This window comes from Channa argus, chromosome 12 (assembly GCF_033026475.1).
Source record: "Channa argus isolate prfri chromosome 12, Channa argus male v1.0, whole genome shotgun sequence".
Lineage (NCBI taxonomy): Eukaryota > Metazoa > Chordata > Actinopteri > Anabantiformes > Channidae > Channa > Channa argus.
Window position 1 is genome coordinate 21,485,168 of NC_090208.1, and position 23,958 is coordinate 21,509,125.

Here is a 23,958-nt window from a genome sequence, read left to right on the forward strand (position 1 = left end):
TTAACAAACGGTCTATGAGTCTTTAGACTGATGCAGAGTAAAGTTCCATTCCAATGGAGTTAAGGTTGTGTTCTGAACTCCAAGATAAGATGACACTTTGTTGACATTAAATCACTGGGAGATGTCTGTGTTCTCTCCTGGTATGTAAGACATACTGAGATAAGCCTGTATTCTATCTTTGACAGTCCAGAAATTAGTTTTTATTATAAAAACGTGCTCAAAAATATTTCTGTGGTTTACCAGTTTCACACTTTATCATTCAACCTCTTCCATAATTGTGAGGTATTCGTCAAAAGCACAAACACATAGATTGATAATAAAACCACATTATCCCCATGTTGAGTTTCCTATATACATGTTTTGTCTTGATAAATGTTTGAAAGGGAAAAGGTTACCATGAAAGGAGAAAAGGGCTGGGAGCAGTAGCGTGAGGGTAGAGAGTGTTCAGCCCAACAGCAAGGATATTAAACAAATGTGCGACGTCTGAAGCCTTTGGAACTGCTCTGGATGGAGGCATGTTTCAAGAAAATAAAACCCTTGAAGACATCAAGCTTTTTTCATGATTACACTCGAGGTGTCTGTGACTAGAAAAAAAAACAATACAGTGCAAAGCCAACACCCTAAAAGCCCTCCAAAAGGGACCCCGTCTGGCTGGTGAGAGGGGCATAATGGGCTTCTCTGCCTGGATTTCACCTTATGCTGAAGAAACACAGGTACCAGTGCAGAAATTAATAGGCTGCACAGGGCCAGTGTTCAATTACCTGCTAAATACATTCCCAACAACATCAACAATAGGTTGTCGTTATTGCTAATTAGCAAATGTTAGCATGTTAGGATTCTGGAAATGTGTAAGAACTGATTCAGGTTTAAATGAAACAATCCTGAGCTCCCAAGACTTAATAGTGACAAGGACTGCAGAAGTACACAAGAGTATTCCAGCTTTGCAGAGCTTAAAAAGTATATTTGGTATGTTTATTTTCTTTGGCAGTAGTACTGCTACCGTATGAGACAAAAAAAAGATGTAGTAAAAAGACTGTTAGCACCGGTAGATCCAAAATAATACAGTCACATCCACAATAAGAAATAGGTTTATTGCCCAGTAGCTTTTCAGCTTTAATTAATTTGTCTTGGTGAGTTAATGCACAAAGCAGCATAAAACAGAGATTAAGGAAAAATTAAAAACAAGATGTAAAGAAGAAATAATTATTGTCACAGTGGACACATGAACAGTCAATGTATGTTTCTTTGAAATATAGGCAGTCTAGAGTTATTATACCAAATACAACACATTAAAATACATCTGTAACCTGCTCACAGTTACACTAACAAAATACAATAAACATTAATACAACGTAATGAATATGTGTTAAACATGATCAATTTGGCTTTAAATTCTTTAATACAAATACAACTCATGTGTCTCCTATAGCGGGAACAAGAAAAAACATTAAAATCATTCTTTGATATTTTATATAGTCTTTGTGTTATATCTGTGGCATATATAAAAAATTGCATAGAAATGCTGTAAAGAGAAGAGGTTTTGCCTGTTGCTCCAAAGATTTAACAAGCCAGTGACTGAAAATGAAAGTAAGACTTGTTTTTTTAATGTCCCCAGAACATTGCGGAAATTTTTTTATTGTCATTTTATTTATGCACTTTTGTTATGGACCAACCCCCCCACCCCACCCCACCCCCCCCCCAAAATAATGTGCATGAAAGCTGTTACAACTCATTATGCTCAAAGTATTTTAATCTTGCTTTCATGTCCTCTAGTTGAGATTCTAAATCCTGCACCACTGCAGCCATATCTGCGAATGATCTTTTCACATGAGCATTCGTCTTCTCAGTGTAGTCCACCATGTGTTTAACTGTTGGTAGAGGCAAATCTGGAATCGATTTTAGACATTTGGCTCTCGCCGTGTTTCCAGCCATAACCTCAAAAATCTTTCTGCGTTCTGACTCCAGGTTTGCCTGTGGGGTAGAAAATCATAAAGTACAAATCTGCAAGTTGCTTAAAAAAAAAAATAAAAAAAAAAATCAGTCAGATTAGGAATTTCTAATATGACCTGCTGTTTTCCTTCTCAAAAATTTACAAAAATTCCATAAGTAGTTATCAAATGACTCACCTTCCCAAATTCTATTATTTGCTCAATTGTCTGAAGTTGTTTCTTTAAATCCTCCTGTCATTTAAGATTCACAATTAGTAAACAGTTGAAAAAACACTCCTGTGTGATAAAAGCACTGTCCTTAAGAAAATAACACTGACACTGTCAAGAGTAACCAAGAATTTACTATATTTACCAGTTTTATGTTCCCTTCCATTGAGCTTGCAAAGCTAACCATCAGGCTGATCATCAGACACAAAGCTGCTGCTGCCATCACTGCTCTGGATGAAGGATTTATTCAACTGCAGGGACACAAGAGTGGTCACAGTTAGTAAAGTGGTTGGAGTCTGGATTATTTCTTATTTCATCTTTTGCAGATCAATTTCCCCTTATGGGTTCTTACAGAGATTGTGAAGTTGGTAAAATTATAATTGTGAGAGACATTTTCCTACAAATGCAAAATGCCTGTTTATGGTGACCAAATGCTGCATTCGCACCTCAGCAGACCTTCTGTCTGCACTGTCTTTAGACCGGAGCTTCATCAGGAAGCTGTCCCAGCAGGGAACACATAGGAGATGAGTGGTCTCAGAGACTTGCTAATTCACCCGTATATATGTTCTCTAAAGTTGATTTGCATTGACTCATTCCTTTGTCCCTTTGTGTGAATTCAGTGGCTGAGCTGAGTGGTTAAAAGACACCCATAACCTGTAAAACCATGTCAAATCTCATTTGGCCCACTCGAGATTAGTTCTGTTCTGCTCTGCATGTTTCGCTGTTTTGCTGATTAAATTCACCGTAACCAAGGCTCTGAGCTGCCTTTTGCCTCCTAAACTTGCCTTACAGTTTTTGCCATGACAATAAGCTTTGATGTAATTATATTGAATAATGTTAGTGATATACATGCACACATAGCAGTCATAGGTCAAACCACTGCTAAATTTGCATAAAAGAGCCAACTTTATTTCTGAAATATGAATTCCTCTTCCTTGTCTAGCAGAATTCCCCTCACTACCATAGTGAGCAGATGGTACTGCAGGTATTTCCCTTCAGAACAATACACTAAATGTGACTATACATAGATGGAAGGCACCAATAATTCTCCAACCTCCTCCTGCATACAGGTAACATAAAAAACAACAACACAACATTACCACTGATGGTATAAGTCTTCACAATGAACATGACAACAGATGTGTATGTAACCACAGCCTGAGCTGAGACGAGGTTTGAACTTGAGCTTTTAACACTGTCAGAAAGTCTGTGAGCACAAAGGAAGCAAGTCTGGCCATACAATTATATAAATAAAGTACGATTTTAGCACCGCAACGTCATCAATAATATTTCATTCTAACGCTGTATATAATGAGACTGGTTTTCTAAAGTCAAAATACTTGGGTGCCAATATATCTTCGTCTATTTCCGATATACAGCCAACAACCACCTCAGAGACATTTAAACGAGTCCTAACCAACTCACCCACACACACGCAAAGATAAACAATGGAAGAGAAAAAACGGGGCCCACTTACGGTGTGTTTGCGTCCTGGACGGGTGAGTCGGGTCGGTGGGAAACAGCTAAAGGACGCAGAGCTCTTTATGTTGATGGGAGCTGAAATCCAGCAGTAGCGGAGTGGGTGGCGACAAAAAGCGGCATCAGGACCGAGAAGCAGCACAGCTGTCGCCTGTACAGGAAGTTGCAAATACTCACATCCTGTAAATCAACCTGCACCTTTGAATTTTTGTCTGATCGTTTCGAAGGAGGCTTTTTAATTGTTTTTGTTCAATTGGCCCAAAGATTGAAAACATTAGACACAAGACTTGAAAGCAGCTAATGTATAGATACAGGTGTAGTTATATTGGGGCAGTTGGGGTGAATCTAACAGCGGGACATTTACATTTGCAGGAAATATGTCAATCTAATTCTTCAAAACTGGCAACAAACAAGGCTTTAAAAGAATTGTTTTGTTTGATTTATTATATGATTGCCCCTTTTAGAAGCACACATCTGCAAATACATTTATTTCAATTCCTTATTTTGATCATCATTTGCTCACAAAGAGAAAAAAACACTATTTGACTATGACACCACTGAGCTTTCGAAAACCAGAATTTGGCACCAATTCCTTGAAATATTACAATAAAACTACTCAAAAGTAAACACACAACACTGTAGATGGAGAACCAGAAGCTAAACGGAAGTTACAATTCTTTTTTATGGTTTTCAAGGAAGTGGATTAATTTCTTCACCATTTCCAGTGTCTGTTCACTGGTCTTCATTCTTCCGGCAAACATAGTGTCTGTGTATTGTAGCCTTGACAGAATTCACGTGGGACTTGACGTTCTCCAGCTTTTTGTCCATGTAGGAAAATTATTAGGTGTTCCATAAGCGATCGGAGGGATGTTTCGGTAGGCAGCCACTCTACCAACTGTCTAAAATCTGGGTTTCACACTGTTTCACTGTTTTGACACTTCTGGCAGACCCAGTATCAAAATTGCTTACACCAGTGCTTCCTCACCTTTAGTTCCCCAGCAAGACATCCTGCCTGTGGCTCCACAAAGAAGTGTGTTAGCTAGACATCAACCATAAAACTACCTATATCTGAACATTTGCTTCCTAGCAGGGGAACCCGGTCTCAGTCTCAAGGGCTTAAAAGACATGGAAAACATAAGTATAAGTGACAAGGACTTGCTAATTAGATTTTGTCTGCAAGGTTGATTTGCATTGAGTCTTTCGTTTGTCCTTCGACACCCAAAAGACACCCATAACCCGTGAAATGGGGTCTGATTTGGCCCAGTCTTGAGTGTAGTAATGTTCTGCCGTGTGTCTTTCGCCATTTTGCTGATTAAATTCACATTCAAATATTCACCTTTGAGTTGCCACGACATTTATTATTTTTTAAAACATATACTATTGAACAGATGGAAAATAATTATGTCAAATAAATATGATCTATTGATGATTGGATATATGCCAGAAAATTGAAAGCATGAATAATCTTGGAAAATTTGGTGTCAAATCTTTGTCGAATTAAATAGAAAGTTGAATCCCAAGTAAGAAATTATGATATAGCCCAGAAAACAGTATAAATAAGCCAACAGCATCCACAGACTATCTTGGTGTATTGACCTTTTTTGTCAATAAACCTAACTTGCTATGAGCATATTAATGTCTTATAAGAGACAAACTACTAAAAACTACTAAAATACTACTAAAAACTACTAAAACTGCAACAGAGCTTATAACTTCTTAAATTGGTAACTGTAATGTTTAGGCACGGGCAATCTGATGAAATGTTATCTATCATTTTAAAAAACTGTGTGACAGCCCTCTGACCTCTGGCCTGTGAGGTTCTCTCTTCTACTTGCAGGTAGTTGGAGGTGGAGATAATTCAGGTGGTTGAGGGCACCTTGGTCCGGGTGTTCTACTTTTTACAAATCCCCAGCTTTCCTCAGAGACAGGAGTATGGAAGTACGGAAGGCTTGCCGGCTTGGTTGCTGCATGCTCTCTCTGGCAAAACTTTTGTTTGTTTTGTATTCTGGTTTTCTTGCGTTACCAAATGCTACGCACGCATCCCTGACTGATGAAGTTATTTTACGTGGAATCTACTTGTTTAGTTTTATTTAGTATAGCTCAGCTGCAGCTCAGTTGGTAAGGCAGCTGTCCATGGAGCACAGGGTCAGTGGATTGATCCCCCGTCCCGGCTATATGTCAGAGTGTCCTTGGGCAAGACATTGAACCCTGTCGTAATACCCTTTACCCCGCAGGCTGCTGCCTCCACCTTTTCTGGTAACTTTAACAACATACATTAAGCACATAGGAACTTGGTGTAACCTGATTCCGGTCTCCGTGTGGGCAGTCAACATATAGCTGACCTTGAGCACCTCTACAGACATTTCTCAGAACAAAAACATATATATCAAACCAAGTGTCACAACATCCCCATAAAACATCCAACACAAGCACAATGAACACATTACATCATTACAACTAAACAAAACATAAGCATTAAAAGTATTCATACTCGATTTTCCATCACAACCCCAAGTTGCTCCAGGTGGGTCAGGTGAGCACCTTGCATACCAGGCACCACCATCGGTGTGTGTGTGTGTGTGTTTGTGTGTGAATGGGAATGGAAACATTGTAAAGTGTTTTGGAAAAAAAGTGCCATTTGCTATAAAAAATATTTTTAGACTTCTGTAAGAGTTCTTTTCCCTTACTACTTAATGATTTGTCTTTTCCGGGTTGGTGTTTCTTGGTTGACACACATGGGTGCAAACCCTTTTTTAAAGTGTTCACTTTTAGCTAATGACCTAATTCAATTTTAGTTCTGTCATATGTTGAGCGAGAACTTTGCACTTGTTTGTTGAGATGCGTTTTGATTGCACAATAATGTTTGCTTCGTTGCAGTGTGTTCTTTTTTTCTTGGCATGGGAAAAATATTTAATGACGGTAGAATTATTGCTTTCTTACTGGTGTGTTGAGAAAGTAAAATATTTCGTGCCAAACGAGTGTCCCTTGTGACGATACCCATTTTGGGTTTCGTAGTATTTCTTTTTCTTGTTTTTTGTGTGGCAAATTGTGTCGGGAGCACATCCGGGGTTCAGGGTTTGTCGCCAGTTTTTGGCTGCTTTCCCTCACCATCAGGTTTTGGTGCTTAATTTCCCATCGTCAGTATCTGCACGAAGACTAGGGTTAAGTTTAGTTCTGTAGATGTTATTGTGCAGGTAGTTAGAAGGGCACACTCTGTTGCTGTTTTTCCTGTACACCAGGTAAGTCATTGCTGTTTGTTGTGTTTTGTTAGATAGGAATTTCAAGCATAGGTGATTTTTATCTCTCAACCATCTGAACATGTTTTTAAACCACTTAAAGACAATGTAGAGGCCATTTTGAAATCAAATTTATTTTGAGAAGAAAAGTGTGTTGGAAGATACATCACCTGTTGTATCTGGTGCCACCTTTTCTCCTTCAAGTACAACAAATGTGTAATTTGAACAGCAGAAGGAACTGTTATTGTTACCACTGGAACTTAACAAATTTAAGTTGCAAGCCGCAGTTGAAGAAGAATTGGCTGTGGAAAAAAATGCACCGGCAGACTGAGCAGGCCAAATCAGAGTTTGCTCAATATAGACTTGAGTTGATTCAAAGATGGTTATATGTTGACTCCTAAAAGTACATATGGAAACCTTCAAAGCATTTCTTTTAGAAACAGTAGTGGTGCTTCTAACACTGATTCCTTTAGTCCTCATGTTGAGCATAATGTTAAATTAATGATAAATTGTTACTCAAAAATGAGTCACTGGAGTTTCGTTAAAAGGTTTTTACTTGCAGCAAGGAGTCGATACCTGCACAGCAAAAGTACAGGGTTGACTGCTGAAACAGGTACAAACACTTCTTTATATTCTCAACAGTGTTGTTTCCGCCCTCTGTTCCTATCAACAGGGAGCAACTCCACACAGTATGTGTGTGTTGAGAGCAGTTCTGTGTGTTAAATAACAGTATCGCAGGGCCTGCAGTTTTAGTTAGCAGTTGCAATAGTTTAACATCTTAATTTTTCCATAATTTTCCTCCTGTTGTAACTATTACAACTTGAAGCTAAAACATTACATCAGAAATAACAACAACAACAACAACAACAACAACAATAATAATAATACACATTGTATAATAAGTGGAAAATAAATGTTATGAAAAATGTTAAGAATAAGAATGAAAATAAAATAAACAATTAAGAATAAATCTTCATATGACACTGTGTTCTTCCAAGACATCAACAAGCTAAACTTCGTTAGATTTTTATAACTTGCTACATTGTTTGTTCACTTCAGTGTTCAATGAAGTGCTTTATCTTTACACGGGACTGTTTTCTTCCAGTTTGTATCTGCTGATACATTGTCTTTGTCATGGCAGTGTCAATCCACCGTTTCAGGAGACCTCTAATGCAGGGGATGCAGCAGCATCCACACACCGCCATCAGTGCTCCGGCAACTGCAAAAGATACTAAAAGATAAGATATTAAACCGCCCATTTCCCAAACCAGGCATTTAGGAGGTTTTTAAATTGATCTTCTATACCGGAATTCTCAGCAAGCTCTTCAGTAAGAGCAGTGAGACACTCTAAAGCTCTGGTGATTCTACCATTGGGGGCAGTGTTATTGGGAATAAGATTTTACACGCCCCACCCTTCTCAGCCAGCAACATGTCTAAGGCCAGTCTATTTTGCCAGACCATCAATGAAGTGGGTCCTAATTGATCAGCTATCAGCCAGTTATCAAACACACCACTCATCGGTGGGGGCGGGGACGACTCTCCCATGAGTGTTGATCATTACATTTTGCTTGAAGATCGTTAAAGTCACCTACTAGAAACAGTTGGAAGGGCATGAGCAGCTGTACCATAGCACAGCTCCCGTGCCAGGCTGGCGGCAGCTTAGATCTCAGCTTTAGGTCGCCACAAAGCCTACACACATCAGCTCTGCTCGTTTGATTTACAAACCATGAGGCGGAGTAGTTGCCGGTATTTCTTGTGATATTTATATTGTCAGCACACCAGCTCAACACTTGCACATTCCTCCCCTGGCCTGAGCATGAGAAACAGGTACAGTTGCCAGGTAGGGCCATTGTTTTTGGGGGGAGTCTATCCCTTACTGGTGTAAAGAATAAAGCTAAGGATTTGCATTGGTCAGTTTTAGGTTGGGTGGTTTTGTTGAATAGGCTGAGGACACATTGGAGGCCAATAGGATGCATGCTGTACCTCTCAGACCACAGAGGCCTAGATGTCAAAATAAATGCCAAACTTGTGGCTTATCTTTCATATTTTGTTTTCTTAAGGGGTTCCATATGTGGAAAATATTATGCTAATAGGTTGTAGAAAACATGCGAATAGATATGTATTGAATTACTGTTGTACTCATAATAAGAAGTAAGTGTCATAAAGTGCCTTGTTGCAACTCAGGAGGTTAAAAAACAGAGCATGAATGGAAGTGTTGTGCAGCATGGTACTGAATCTGATAAGCAGGTGTGTGTGAATGAAGCTTATTGTATTGGTTCAGGGAGGTTGTCTTGCAGATATCAAAGCAGGGAGCAGGAGCCAACTGCGGGGGATGCAACAGGCAAAATACGGAGGAAACTTCCAGAAGAGCCACACGTGGAAGGCACCGCTGCTGCAGCAGATAGACTGTCTATATAAGATTGGGTCGAGGGAGAAACAGATGTCAGAATAAGAACCCATATTTTTTTTTTTAAATATATTTTATTATATTTGCGTATTATATTCACCAGACTCAGCTGTGCCACGTCAACTTGCTAAATAACCAAATTATGCTTTTTTTCTCAGTCATTGGATTGTTTGCAGTCAGGAGGGGAATTTACTCACACAGCTTGTTTAGCCACTTCTCTAAAATTGCTATTTCTGCACCATGCTGGTCTTTACTCTTACACTATGAAACCTTTTGGACAACGCTCCTGCTATGTTCCAAAGCTTGATGAATCGCGTACATGGGGACATGAAGGGTCGCGCAGTGTATTTTGAAGACGTGGTTGTGTACTCTGATACTTGGGAGACTCACCTCAAATGCATCTGGGAACTGTTCACTCGTGTGGAGGAGGCAAGGCTAACAGAGTGAAAGCCGAGCAAAAACATTCTTAATCAGTCAGCATGAAATCCAGAAAACAATGAGATATTTTCATGTTCTCAAATCACTTCTGATAAGACAAGCATAGTTACAGACTCGAAGTGATCAAAGTTAGCTGAGCGCTGAGCAGAATAACAGCTGGATCAGTAGAAATGGCAAGAGAACACAGTTGAATAGTGAAGAAAATATTTCTGTAGACGCTTCAGGGTGAGAAACAGTACATGTGACGATAACAGATGTTATTTTACTGAAAAGCAGAAAAAAAAAATCATTTCACTCCAAAATGAAAGAGCCCAATATTTTTTGTGCGGGGCCATATGTGTACGGTACCAATTGTGTCAGTAAGCAAAGATGTCTCCACAGGTGAGTGTAGTTTTATGAAAACTAACACCGTTCCTTTAACATTTAAAGGTTTTTTTCCCTAATTTACCCGGGTTGATATTAACCTGACATGAGGTTAATATTCAGGTACAGGCCTACTCTGGAGGAAGGTTTAATTCAAGAGTGGAGGTTAGTTAGGGAGAATTAAGAAGAGTAAAATTTAGTAGAGACTAATACTGACAGGGTTGAAGAGACAGTTGCTTTCAAAAGCAAAAGCATTTAAATGTTTATTAGGGGCTTACCATAAGTGAGAAAAATGGAATCTTTTCAATAAAAACCTTTTAAAGAAACAGAAAGAAATACAGTAATATTAACTGTTATATGCATTTCATTTTATAGGTTTTTTTAACTTTTGTTTTTTCTTGTGTAAATTACACATTTAAACTTTGTAAATAGGAGATTAAATAAGTCAACATTTAGAGTTACACGATGGCAGTTTTCTCAGTGAATATGCATTTAATGAAACTGGGATCCACTTAATGTTCATCTTCACTTTCTTAGCACAGCATGTCTGCTCTTGAAAAAGTGTTACCTCTTTCCCACTGATTTCAGAGTTTTTACACTTTTTTTTCCAAAGCACTTGTCATTCAGTGACCCTAAATCATGATTTCAACACACACGTTCTAACACACACACACGTAAGAAGAGGGTAAATTAACAGGGACTGATGAACTAAACTGGGATAGACAGAAGGGAATAAAACATAAACAAACTAAACTATAGGCAATGGGAAATTTATAGGGGTAACTAATACAGGGAGCAGGGTAAAGCAACCAGACAGAGGATAAACTAATGCAAACCTAACAAAGGAGAACCAAACCACTATAACAAGAAATAACCAAAACACATAACTAAGAATACAGAGTGCAGCTGGGGATCAGGCTGGGGATCAGGCAGGAAACAAACTTGTGTAGAATTGGAACAGGGTATCTACACAAACTTACACATGCTACGAACTGGCAGAGAACAGTGGGGAGAGCAGGGTATAAAGGGACTGCGGAACGGGAGAAACAAATCAAGACAAAACGAGGAAGATAACGACAAACAGACTCACAGGAAGAGACACAGGAGGATCAACAAAATAAAAGCCAAAAACAGGAAATAAATCTAAAAAACAAAACAAAACAAACAACAAAAGTGTAACACAAACAACAGTTAACTTTCAATATCTTTCGCACCAAATACAGGGATTCTACTAAAGTTGAATAATTGAAAATCATGATTAATCAAAAGGAAATTTTGAAATACTAGTTAGAAGTTAGGATATAATTAGAATGATCAGTTATTATCATTATTCTAAGAATTCTGACACACTGTCATAGTAACACTGTTTAAGTTACAGTAGAACCTGCAGAGATACATGTTCCATTGCACTGACTACCTCACAGTGACTACTGTCATTGATTAAAACATCCTCAGTACTTGTGGAAGAGAATTGTTTTTAACCTGATATATTATAGAAAGTCTCCATAAATGAACAGACAATCCAGCTCAAGCAACCAGGTAAGATTTTTGCATTTGTCCAGTTAGATGTTTCGCTAACTCTTTTAGAGACCTGATGTAAAGCTTTACAAAAATGATCCGTAGTAAAGCAAACCTACTGTAACGCCAAATAAACTCAATTGAAAATGAGATGTGACAGCAATGCTGTGGTATCTGTCAGTAAAGAGAAACAAAAAAAGATTTTACTTCTGAATGGTTTGAAAACATGTTGGAATTCCTATGAATTTGACTTGTTGGTGTTACATGTTGCTTTCTGTTAAGGAGTGTTTCAAGAAGGTAGTTATAAACTGATACATTAATCTCCACTCGAAAAAATAGGGACATCAGCATCATGAATCAAGTGCACCCAAATGTAATTTGTTTTGAACATGTTGTAGTAATATAATTAGAAATAGCATTTCCAAAAAAAAAATGCACTGTGAATGCTTCGGCACTGAAAGGATTTTCCAAGCAAAGCGGAAAAAAGCTGAACTGTTTTTGGTAAACTTCAAAGCCAGCAGCCTTAAAAATGTTAGTCAATATTGCGATATCATCGATGACATCATCAGTCAAAGGCAATTATGTGACATCGTTGGTGGTGTCATCGATGATGTCTTCAAAGCAATAATTTTTGAAGGTATAAAAGGTTAAAAATCTTAAAAAGCCTAAAAGATATTTACAAATCTGGATACAATAATGTCCTTAAAAGCTGAACATTTTGAAGTTTGAATGGTGGTTCTAGCTGAAATTATGCCAAAGTAATTAGGCACCAAAAAACTTAGTGAAGACGGAAGTTTGAATAATCATTATTTTAATAAACATCAGGATATCAGTAGATAAACACGAATAAATCATTTTACATATAAAAACATATTATATTGATATTACTCAAACTTATTTCTCTTTTGCCTGTCAGACAAAGGCTTCAATTATTTTTTTGAGTGTGTGTGCATAAATAAGTGTGCAGGTTGAAGTAAGATGGAACTGCACTGTTATTCATATACTTCACATTTGAATTTTTCAGCCATCTACTCTGGTGCATGTTAATGCAGCCAGCAGAAACCTGTATGTGCCACTAGCCCAGCTGCAAAACACCAACCCACTGCTACAGGATTCAATTATCCAGGTCCTCAGAAAGGCTCTCCTATCAGCAGCCAATGAGATAAAGCTGCTGAAGGAGGAGAACAAAGCCCTAAAACAGCAGAGGGATCTCTTGGAAAATGAACAGCGGCAGGTAAGGCAGCTCCAAGAAGAGCTTAAAGCGAAGGATGAACTCCTCAAAAGGGAGACAAGAAAAGGGCCAGCTCGCACAAAGGCCCACATGGACACCTTGTCCCTGCCCACAAAAGCAGAAGGGGAGATAAGAATGAATGACAAGCTGTGGCAGGACACGTGCGATGCTCGGGAGGTGAGCCTGCGAGAGGAGATGGCTAACAATAAGGAAAGGTGGGGAAAAAAAGTGCAGGAGCTGGAGATTGAGGGAGACCTCCTCGTTGAGGAACAGCAAAGTGTCCTCCTGAAACACCCACCTCTACCCCCCTTGCCCCTTTGTAACTTACACACTCCTCCTTGCCCCTCTCTCCCTTTTACCTACACACCCCTTCTACCCCTCACCCAACCCCACTTTCACCCTTCGCCTTGCCCCACCTTCACCCTTCACTCTGCCCCACCTTCATCCTTCAGCCTGCCCCACCTTCACCCTTCACCCTGCCCCACCTTCACTTCTAACCAAAGCCGCTGCTGCCACCACTGTACTGGCGGGAAGTTTAATTCAAGAGTGGTCACAGTTAGGAAAGGAGAATTAAGGAGAGTAAAGCTTTTCCCCAGTGCAGCCCTGTAGTAGAGACCAATACTGACGTTTGCAGAGAGGGTTGCTTTCAAGAGCAAAGGGGCTCATAGCATTTATTAGGGCCTTACCATCAGTGAGAGCAATGGAAAAATTTTAAATGCCTAAAAAAAACCTGTGGTTTTAGTTTTTTCAATCTTATTTTGTGACTTTTGCTAGTATAAATTACACATTTACACTTTGTAAACAGGAGCTTTAATGAGTAAACATTTACAGTTACATGACAGTTATCTCAATAAATAATATGGATTTAATGAAACTGGAATCCACTAAATATTCATCATCACTTTCTCAGCACATCATATGTCTTCTCTTGAAAATGTGTTTCCACTTTTCCATTGCTTTCAGTTTAATGTTTTTTCCTAAAGCACATAACACACGGCATTCAGTGACCTAAACTTTATCAGATTAACCATGTTAAACAAAAGTAAAATACACGCTTAAGAAAAATTGTAATGCAGAAAAACAGAAAAAATACAATGGAAATCAATGATTTCAATGAGAATATTGCTGTTAAACCATTTCCATTTTAAGATGCTAGCCTCTGCTTTAAGCAAGTTTGAGGTACTGTTTGATTGTATTTTCTGTGGGCTCATGACATTTATGCACTCAAACAACAGTTAACCCTCCAAAATCTTTCACACCAAAAACAGGGATGCTACTAAACTTGAATAATTTATTAAAATGAAGCACTAATTATCACGGTTAATCAAACTGAAGTTGTGAAAGATTAGTTAGAAATTAGAATATGATCAGTTATGATTATTCTAAGAATTCTGACACACTGTCATAGTAACATTGTCATGGTAACACTGTTAGTAACAGTAGAACCTGCAGAGATACATGTTCCATTACACTGACCACATCACACTGACTACTGTCATTGATTAAAACATATTCACTACTTGTGGAAAAGAATTGTTTTTAACCTAAACTATTATAGAAAGTCTTCATAAATGAACAGACAACCCAGCTCAAGCAACCAGGTAAGATTTTTGCATTTGTCCAGTTAGATTTTTCGGCAACTGTTAGACACCTAACGTAAAGCTTTACAAAAATAATCCATAGTAAAGCAAACCTACTGTAATCTGGCAGTAAAGAGAAACAAAAAAATTATTTAATTTCTGACTGGTTTGAAGAAATGTTGGAATTTCCCATGAATTTGACTTGTTGGTGGTGTTACATGTTGCTTTCGGTTAAGGAGTGTAGGAGGTAGAAGGTAGTTATAAAAGAGACTATTCTACACTCCAAAAAATAAGGGCATGAACCCATTCAGCATCTTAAATCAAGTACACATACATGTATTTTTTTCTAAACATGTTGTAATAATATAATAAACAAGAATAAATCCTTTAACATAAGTAAACATGTTAGATTCATATTACTCAAACATGTTTCTCTTTTGCTATTCAGACACATGCTTCAATGTTTGATGTGCAGGTTGAAATAAGATGGAACTGCACTGTTATTCATATACTACACGTTTGAATTTTTCAGCCATCTACTGTGGTGCATGTTAATGCAGCCTGCACAAACCTGTATGTGCCACTAGCCCAGCTGCAAAACACCAACCCACTGCTACAGGATTCAATTATCCAGGTCCTCAGAAAGGCTCTCCTATCAGCAGCCAATGAGATAAAGCTGCTGAAGGAGGAGAACAAAGCCCTAAAACAGCAGAGGGATCTCTTGGAAAATGAACAGAAGCAGGTAAGGCAGCTCCAAGAAGAGCTTAAAGCGAAGGATGAACTCCTCAAAAGGGAGAAAAGAAAAAGGCTAAGTCGCACAAAGGCCCACATGGACACCTTGTCCCTGCTCACCAAAGCAGAGGAGGAGATAAGGAGGAATGACAAGCTGTGGAAGGACATGTGCAATGATCTGGAGGTGAGCCTGCGAGAGGAGATGGCTAACAATAAGGAAAGGTGGGGGAAAAAAGTGCAGGAGCTGGAGATTGAGAGGAACCTCCTCATTGAAGAACAGCTAAAGAAGGATAAGGAATGGAGGAAGGCTCAGATGGAAAACAAGATTAAAAAGGTGGAGAAAGAAGAAGTTGAAAAGGAAAATAGAAACAAGGAGAACATAGAAAAGGCGGAGAAGATACAAGAGGGGTTGGTGGGAAAGGAAACAGAGATGATGGCTGGCAAGGAAATAAAGGATAAAACAGTGAAGACAAAGAAGAAGAGGAGTAAGAATAAGAACAGGGAGGCACAGAAAAGTGACCTCCTGAAACACCCACCTCTTCACCCCATACCCCCTTGTAACTCACACACTTCTCCTTACCCCTCACCCTACCCCACTATTCCCCTTTCCCCTTCCCTTATTGTATGCGTATTAAACATTGCATTGTTGTTGTTGTTGTTATGTCTTTAATAAAAAAATGTTCCGTTGGAGTATATCCTTTTTCTTTCTTCTTCTTTGCTGACTGGAAAAAGTTAACAACTATATGTGTCTCATTTTCAGTAGTGGGCTTCTGTTTCTGACTGTTTTGAAAATATGACTTCAGAGTGTCTGAGAAAAAAAGAAAAACTGGAATTACCGTAGGCTACAAATTCTCATCAACATTACACAGACCTTTTCCCCTCGTCCTTTATCCAGGCTCGCAAAATAGCATCTTTTATAAATGAATACATATTCAATACATACATTGTGGGTTTACACTTTTGCATGTAATTTGTTTTAGCTGGGAACAAGTGTTTTTCTTTTGTTTGATAAAACAAAGTTAGATTCATAACATTTTGAGGGGACTGATGTGTTTTAAACAAATATGTCAAAAAAATGTGTGCACAAGGATTCTGCAGTGCTACAAAGGTGATAATAATGATTAAGTGGACAGCTGTGGACTGTTTCTTTTTTAAATAAAATGAAGATGGTCTAAGCAGGTCCAAGCATTCCAGTATGTTGTTTTTTCCTGTGTCCCTGTAAGACAGCTGAAGAAACCTGCTTATTTTTAATGAATCAGAGAATCAGATTAGAGAAAACCAGTAGAAAACAGGGAAATACATTTAAAAGAACAAAACCTTATAAATCAGCACAGCAGTTTAATGTGGTTAAATAGTCAACGGTGTTTGGATAGGTGCAATGCAAATTGATTTAAAGTCTGAAAATTTCATAAATTTGTTAATTTAAGTTACAAATGTTTACATTTAAATATGTGACCTAATGTGGAGTAAACTCGAAAGATCTCTCCCGTGAACTGCAGGTGACCAGATGTCTCCCGAGGCTCCGCTATATTGCATTCAAAGTTAAAATGATCCTCATTGTTGAGCGCCTTATAGGCCTACTGTAAGTTTCACTTACACATGGCCTATAGGAAATACAATCTAGAAGTTATCTTGAGATGTCTGACAAGCACTGAGACCTGCTGTAAAACTGTCAACCCACCTGTTCAAGCTGAAGCTACATACACTGAATCTGCAGCATCAGCAGAAAGACTACAAAGAAGCGAAATAACTTTAACCCTAGCAGATATAGGAAGAAAACTTCAAGGAGAAATACTGAAGAGTAAACAATGTAGGTACAAAATCATCTATGAGATGTGTTAAGCAAGAATATGCAAGGAATTGTTGAATGATGTTGCCTCTGAGGATGAACTGAATCAGCTTAACAGGAAATGTCAGTATTCATTGTTAAAAAGGAAGAAAGACAGCTCAAAGATCACAAGGCAGGTAAAGATGATGTCTTAGATTCAACGGGTTCTCCGTCAGGGCCCCTGTGTCATTTGGTTTTCAAAATTAGTAATTCTGTGTAATACATACTTTTTCTTTTGGTAATTATAATTAACAGTATATTTTGCTTGTTATATTTTTGCACACTTCATTGTACACTTTTTGTGAAGGGGAGCCATAAGGGAAGTGGTTGGTTTCTTCTACTACCTGGTCTTCAAGTGAGACGGCCCTCTTCATCGCATCCTGCCTCTCAGGTACTTCATCAAGTACTATATGTTTGCCCTCTGTCATGCAGAATGTGCACAATTCTCATAGTGAGGAAAGCGTCATATTTGGGGACTGGTTTGCAACCGCTAACCTCAAGGATGCATATTTCCAGATATCAAATATTAATGTTCCATACATTTTTAGCGAGAGCTGTGTGCAAGTAGTCACTTTTGCCCTCCTGTACATGTTACCTGTTCTAAACCTATTTGTCACCACATAAATAGAGAACTACACACAATCGACGTGCTAATTTTATACAATTGAAGACATACACAACCGCAGTACAGATTAACCAGATTAGTGCTCTTGGTTTGAGGGTACTCACTCTTGACCATACGTGCAGCCTTTTCATACTTTGGATACAGAAAATATGAATTATCTCTCAGCTATGTGTTTATGTGCTGTGGAGGTTTATGGATCTTATTAATCAGCAATGATTAGGCAATGAGCTGAGAAAATATTTGCATTGTAACTTTGTTTTTTATATTTTACAAAGGAAAAAGCAGCAGAAAACAATAGGTCCCAGATTTTCACTTTATTTATTTGCCCACATATATTGACATCTATTTTAGTTGAATTCCATATTTATGAACAACTCAGCCATTTGTTTCCAATAGTCTATCTTAATTACGTTTAATTAACATGCACATGGGCCAGCAAAAAAGCATAATTTAAGTGAGTTAGCCACATTCATATTTGTACTAACTAGAAATAAAATCAGTTAAATATTTTAATAGTTGCACAAAAGCAGCCCTAAAGATTTGTCAGTAGTAAGTTTCATGATCCTATTTTATGTCAAGCATTCAGACAAGATTTCATGACAAGTTTGTGCAAACAATAAAATGAAGCTGCACAATTACACAGACAAATAATAACTGTTCCCGCAAAATTTGAGTCTATGGCACTAATGGACATTTAAGTTACAATTCAGCTTCATACTCCTGCAGAGCCTGGATTAATTTCTTAATTTTTAGCAATTCCTCCTCATGATGCTTTATTTCTGCAAATAATGCCTCACTTTCACCATCCATATAATCTTTGGTTTCCTGCATGTAGTCTTGGATACTCCCTATATATTTCTCAAATGGGGGAAAGTCACGAGGTGAATCACTCAAATGTTTTTTCATCGAAGCCAAAGAGTCCATATTATTCTTTATTTTATCTGAAATGGCGCCCATTCTTAACATGTGGTTTTCCTAATGGGAAAAAAACAAACACAAACATTTTTATCTATGTTGTTAGTTACTGTATGTCCACTGCAATGCAGAGAAGTCACTAATGAACAGGTTCCAGTTATCTTCTGCTTGATTTAAACACTTTAAACATTTTTCTGTGAATAGGTCAGTAACATAAAGCGACTGACTCACCTTCACTCTGTCGACATTTTGTTGTGCTCTGTGATATGTTTCCACAAGTTGATGCTAGAAATCAAGAATGAGAATCAACATGCAGTTACTGTACACTTGGGGACATGTAAAAATGACAGCAGCTTTAAGACTTTTTTATTTAAATTGTTTTTGTTTCTTTTGTTAATTTACCAGTTCTTTCTTATAAATCCGTGAAGATGACAAGCAGAACAGACACAGCAGAGTGAAGACAACGAACAGGCCTTTGGTGGTGCTGACACCAGCTACACCTCTGCTCCTGGACAAAGCTGCTGCTGCTGCCATCTTTGTTCTACATAAAATGATAGAGACCAAAGGATCAGTGGAGAATTAGAAACCAACCACTAAAACTACAACTCAACAACTTGTTTAATTGTAAACTGTATTATTTGAAAGTCGACAGTAAAACAGCTTCTCATATTGAGTAATAGTTGTTCTTACCTGTGGTGTGAGCTGCTGTGCAGGTGACAAAAGACTATTGTGAGAAAACACAGGAAATGTTTTATATAGTCCTGGGTTCACAAGCACCAACCCACTGCACAACTTACCTTGTTTATGTGCGTGTGTGTGAGGGAGTTTGTCTCTCTGTGTGTTTCATTTACTTTGTTCGTTCTGTAGCTGTCTTTAGTTTCGTTTTTACAGAATTGACAGTTTGACTTCACAGAAAATTACCCACAACAGTATTGTGAACATACTGTGACATGAAAAAAAAATCCTGGATGAGAATCCAAACTGTACAAGAATGTCTTATAACCTGTGCAATACTGAAACCAATCAATGTCTTAACACTGTGGTAATTTGCAATATTAGAACAGACAGCAGATGATGTCAGTGTCAATGTGCTGTAGTTAATTTTTTCATTAGCTGGTAGTAAATTATATTATACAATATACAATATATATAATATGTCAACAGGAGCAAGAGGCATTAAACCTGTTTAATTTCTCTTCATAAAAATATTCAGAAGTCAGTTGTTCAACAGCATATTTTTGATTTTGTTCTTTTCAAAGGCTCCTGGTCTGACACATCTTTGACATTATTACTATGACTTCTTCTTCTTCTTCTTCTTCTTCTTCTTCTTCTTCTTCTTTTCCTTTCGGGTGTTCCCTTTCAAGGGTCGCCACAGCGTGCCTCCATGTAAACAGGAGCAAGAGCTGTTAAACCTGTTTATTTTCTCTTCATAAGAAAATGTCAGAAGTCAGTTGTTCTACAGGATATTGTGATAGTTTCGCTTTTCAGAGGCTCCTGGTCTGACACATCTTTGACATTATTACTATGACTACTGTCCTTAAAATTAGACACCAAATTCACAAACAAAAGCTTTATATAGAAACAAGGTTTTATAATTGTAAGGTTTTGCAAAGACCAGTCACTTTTCTTAATACTGAGTATTTGATTATTAAATTCCTGTGACCTTAGCTGCTCCCTGTAGACGTCCTATCACCAGTTAACTAATAGCATGAATTTCTCAGGGTGTAGATTGTGTATCAGACTATAGCAACTGACATAACGTGCTGTGAACTAAAAACCCTGAAAATTTGATTTTGATTATCCAATATCTATTGGATATATGTTGCTTTATGTTGTTTTATGAAGGTTTTTTTAAATTAGAAAACAATGTCAGGATCACAAAAAATAAGGCATCAGACTGCAAACATTCACATATATGCATATAAACATTTCATATTTATTAAAAATGTAGACATTTAGTTTTAATATTCCTCAGTGTAAAAAGTAATATATGGATGAATATTGAATTAACAGAATTAACATTATCAGAAAGTGTGAAAATCAACAACAACGAATCAAAGAAAAGAAAGATGAAAAAAAAAAAACATCATACAGCTACACAACAGAATATAGGAGAAAGACGACAGAGACAGTGATTGTGGTGGACACTGCTACAGTTCAGCTTGATTCGCCTCATGGAATTTTATGAAGTTCCTCATTTCCTCCAATTTCTTTTCACCATTTTCAATTTCTTCAGCAAAGTTCTCCTCCTTTCTTTTCATATAGATATAGACATTCTTGGTAAAGCGCTTTGTGATTTCTATAAGTTCCAACAGTGGTGGGAAATCAGCTGATGCATGCTCCAGCAGGATCAGCTTAAGGTCCATTTCTTTGAATTTTTTATCTAGAAAATCATACAAGAATGATATTCTAGACTTGTAGTCTTCCTGGGGAAAAAGAAAACCACATTCTCTTTAGTGACAGTATGTGTTTCCCATAACTGAAGATACACTGTGTAAATTCAGCTTTCAATTCAATATGTTGATAAATATTTTTTGTCTGCTACCTCCAAAAAAACTGACTCTCTCAGCCAAGATAAGAACCACATGGAAACTGACTCACCTTCATTCTCTCTGCTTCTTTTTCTGCTGTCTGAAGGTTTTCCTTCATTTTTTTCTGAAATTGTTAAGTCATAACTGTTCAGTTGATTGGCCCTCCAACAATGCATATACCGTAAACAATTGTAAAGGATGAAAAATCCAGCCGGTGAACTTTAGATTTTAATAAACGATGGCAGATTTTTTCAAGTGTGTACATTACATGTTTGTATCAGAAAATGCAGTTATGCAGGCATTAATGTACCAGCTTGTCCTGATCAGTCAGTGAACTTGCGATGCAAACCAAAAGCAGCAGAGTGAAAATGAAGAACAGGCCTTTGGTTGTCCTGGCACCAGTCAGTCCTCCACCCCTGGATGAAGCTGCTGCTGCTGCCATCACTGTTTTAATTTTAAAAAATCTGTTATTTAAACACATACAGTAATAGAAAAAGTGCACTACAAAAGTCTGATATGAACAAGGGTCTCAGCTTCTTCCACTTACCACTCACAATTTATATGATTATATAAACCCCCTAAATTTTTATCAATTGATAATTTCTCATACATTCAATATGAACGAGTAGACTGTAAACAACATAGCATCAACCCACTTTTTGCAGTAAGAAAAGTAAAAACACCTTTCATTTGATAATTATTAGCTTTAATTAGCCCATACCCTAAATATTTTGAAGGATAGGAAAGCATATAATATAATTTCCAGCATATGATGAGGTGTCCTGCAATGTGGCCTACACTAAAACAAACCTTCAGGCACTAGATAATTAATGTCATATTGAAAAGAAAGAAATTTACACAATAAAACCTTCTTTGTAAAATGCTACTGATCTTACCTGCTATGTGAAAGTGAGGTCGATCAGATGATGAATGAAAATATCATCAACAACACATAACAAAATACTTTATATAATCCTGATGTCTCCTCCCTACTTTTGCGTCACATTACCTGTATGGATACTTTTTGAGACGGCTTCTCCACTTTCATTTCCACATAAACTATATTTGATCATTAAGGATAAAGGTATTACAACTCAGATGGCAGATTTTTTAATCTCCTTTAAGAGCATAACAAACACACTTAAAAATAAAAATGTACATTAGCTAATTCTTTCATGATGTATTAAGTAACACTGAAGCACTGTAATGTTGAACGTAGCACTATTCAGGAGCACCTGTAACCATTGAGCTCCTATTGCACCTGCCCAGTGCTCCGTTTGGAGGGCACCACTTGAATGTTGTAATAAATAAATAAAATTATTCTTTTGTAAAAAAAAAAGAAAAAAAAAAGTTATATTTAGGTGTGTTTGCTGGAATAATTGTGTTTAATTTTTATTAAACACACAAATTAATAAATAGGTTGATTTGTTGAATTGTTCGTAGATTTGCCTGTGGTTTAAGTCCTCATTTAAGTGGTCATTTAAGTGTGTATATAGATTTTCATATTATTTTATAATTTGGAAATATTTGGACGAACACATAACAAAATACTGTACATACTGCTGGTGTCACTTGTGCCCACAGCACACTTCACCTGTGTACTTTGTGATCCAGGGTAGGTATGCCGTTCTGTGAATGCCACTACTTTAGGCTGCTTCTTCACTTTCATTTTCCCAGAAACTCTTGTTGCTCCTTTTTTGCTTTATGGGAAAATGCTAATACCATTACAAACTGTCAGACAACAATCCAGTACAAGATGAACAAGTCAACAAATCAACCTCCTGACTCTCTTGTTACCCTCATCAAGGTCCACAAATGTGTCTAAAAAAGTGACTTTGATTGTCAAATGCACAAGAATGTTGGGGCTGCTAATGCTCCCAACAGTAATATAAAATAGTAAATCAGCCACAGCATTAACGATGGGGGTCTTAATAATGTGATGGAAGACAAGGGTCTATTGAGCAGTCTGCAGCTACAAAGTAGAGCTGGTTATAACTCAGATGGCAGAATTTGTATCTCTTTTAAGAGCATAACAAACACAATTAAAAAATAAAAATGTACAGTAGCTCATTCTTTTATGGTGTATTAAGTAACACTGAAGCACTGTAATGTTGTTGAATGTAGCACTAGTGCCGAGCACCTGTGACCATTGAGCTCCTATGGTGACCCTGCCCAATCTGCCCACTGCTCTGTTAGGAGGGCACCACTCCCATGTCGTGATACGTAAATACAATTATTCTTTTGTAAATAGAAGTTATATTTAGGTGTGTTTGCTAAAATAACTGTGTTTAATTTTTATTAAACACAATTAAATAAAGGCTGAAGGGAACATTTTAACCTCCTTGTTGTTTTGCCTGTCTTGCCTTATTAGCATAGATTTGCCTGTGGTTTATCTGCGCATTTTGAATACTCTTTATTTAGGAATTGCAACTAAAGTCTCTGTTCCCTCAGTATTGTATTTGCCTCTTGTGTACCTAATTCCTAATCCCCATTTTATTGTATGACCTATTTCCCAGGGTGCAATTCCCCAGGTGGTGTAGCTGGATAAATATAGTCTGTTCATGTCATCTCAGGCTGCCACAACAACATATTGTACAAACTGCATTTAATTATGTCACTTTAGGCAATAATTTGATAGAAAAGGATGATTGAAGCGTGAGATTTAAGAGCACGATACAATATTCAACAATTTGTTTGAATAATATATTCTACATTAAGCAGAACAGTTCACAAAAAGATTTTTTTTAAGATTGTTATTTTTGTTGATACTATGTACTTCCTAACTGAAAAGTTTAAATTCAGAATACAAAAAAATTACAAATAGTTATGTAATTTTGTAAACAGGCAGCATGTGATTATTTCTAATGTTATAGATTAGTTTTATACTCAAGGTCTTAATAAGTATTTGGTATTCATGCA

The 23,958-nt window shown here is 37.4% G+C and overlaps 3 long non-coding RNA genes across 3 annotated transcripts; all 3 read right to left on the reverse strand.

The window, feature by feature from the left end:
• Positions 1-1,072: 1,072 nt before the first annotated feature.
• Positions 1,073-3,791, reverse strand: LOC137137465 (uncharacterized). The gene is made up of 4 exons (XR_010915728.1): positions 3,634-3,791; positions 2,302-2,407; positions 2,127-2,180; positions 1,073-1,971 (listed from the first exon to the last, which is right to left on the reverse strand). It is a non-coding gene; the product is annotated as an uncharacterized lncRNA (long non-coding RNA).
• A 14,101-nt stretch (positions 3,792-17,892) lies between these two features.
• Positions 17,893-19,353, reverse strand: LOC137138349 (uncharacterized). Its single transcript, XR_010915936.1, has 4 exons — positions 19,199-19,353; positions 18,911-19,049; positions 18,740-18,793; positions 17,893-18,568 (listed from the first exon to the last, which is right to left on the reverse strand). It is a non-coding gene; the product is annotated as an uncharacterized lncRNA (long non-coding RNA).
• Positions 19,354-20,424: 1,071 nt separating this feature from the next.
• Positions 20,425-22,024, reverse strand: LOC137138362 (uncharacterized). The gene is made up of 4 exons (XR_010915937.1): positions 21,936-22,024; positions 21,350-21,483; positions 21,110-21,163; positions 20,425-20,934 (listed from the first exon to the last, which is right to left on the reverse strand). It is a non-coding gene; the product is annotated as an uncharacterized lncRNA (long non-coding RNA).
• Positions 22,025-23,958: the final 1,934 nt, after the last annotated feature.